Source organism: Camelus ferus, chromosome 13 (genome assembly GCF_009834535.1).
Source record: "Camelus ferus isolate YT-003-E chromosome 13, BCGSAC_Cfer_1.0, whole genome shotgun sequence".
Lineage (NCBI taxonomy): Eukaryota > Metazoa > Chordata > Mammalia > Artiodactyla > Camelidae > Camelus > Camelus ferus.
The window spans coordinates 66,862,628-66,863,568 of NC_045708.1; positions in this window are offsets into that span (position 1 = coordinate 66,862,628).

The window sequence follows — 941 nt, forward strand, 5'->3', positions numbered from 1 at the left end:
GCTTATTGCTCTCGTGTTTTCCCTCAGCTTTCAGTGATACTGTTTGCATGGCCTACACTTTGTGCAAGAGAGAAGTAACATGTCTTCACGGCCTAACACCCACCTTCCTTCCATGGTCAACAGAAATGACCGCGGAGGGCGGATTTTCTAGAGGAGAAGGTCACTCTGTGGACCAGGCTGAATGTGGCTGCCAAGGCCCCAGCAGGAGACTTTCTTTAATCTAGAGCTAACCTCTTTACAGGTGTGTAAGAACCGTGACACCGTTCTAAAGGAAGTGCTATCCGTGGCGATGTTCAGCATGGATTCAAGTCCCCTGTACCAGCTACGTCTTCACTTACATTGCCCAGAGGTCGAGACCTTGCATCAGGGCTCCTGGAAGAGCGACGTGAAGAATGCCTGCCCTTCACAGCCCCTGGGGGAGCCGCGTGTTACAACAAGCTCCTGGACGTTCTCAGGCTAAATGACCTCCATTTAAAGTATTTTCACACTGACAGTACTCCACTAAGAAAAAATAACGAAGAACTGCAGATATGCAGCTTCTATAAAGAGAAATGTAAGCGTCTGAAAACGGAAATGGTCCTGCTGCTTATTATTTATGAGCGTCACCTTCTGCTCAGCAAGCTCACTGAGGGAGACATGTACTCGAACATCTCTCTTAGGCCAGGGCCTTGCAAGGCCCAGTTCATCCCTTCTTGCTTTTTAATGCATATAGTAATAAACCATGCATACCCCCCACTTTCAGACTGCAAACTAAAGTAGGTTCAACAGTGGGTCTCAAAAGCCTTTATTATTTCCATAACTTTATTAAAATAAAAAATATATGAAAAAAATAACAAAAAACAAAGACCTCTATCAGCTTTATTAGCTGCAATAATATGCATTATTTGTAGTTATATATTATAAATTATCAATTACATGTAACACGTAATTATAACAAAAAC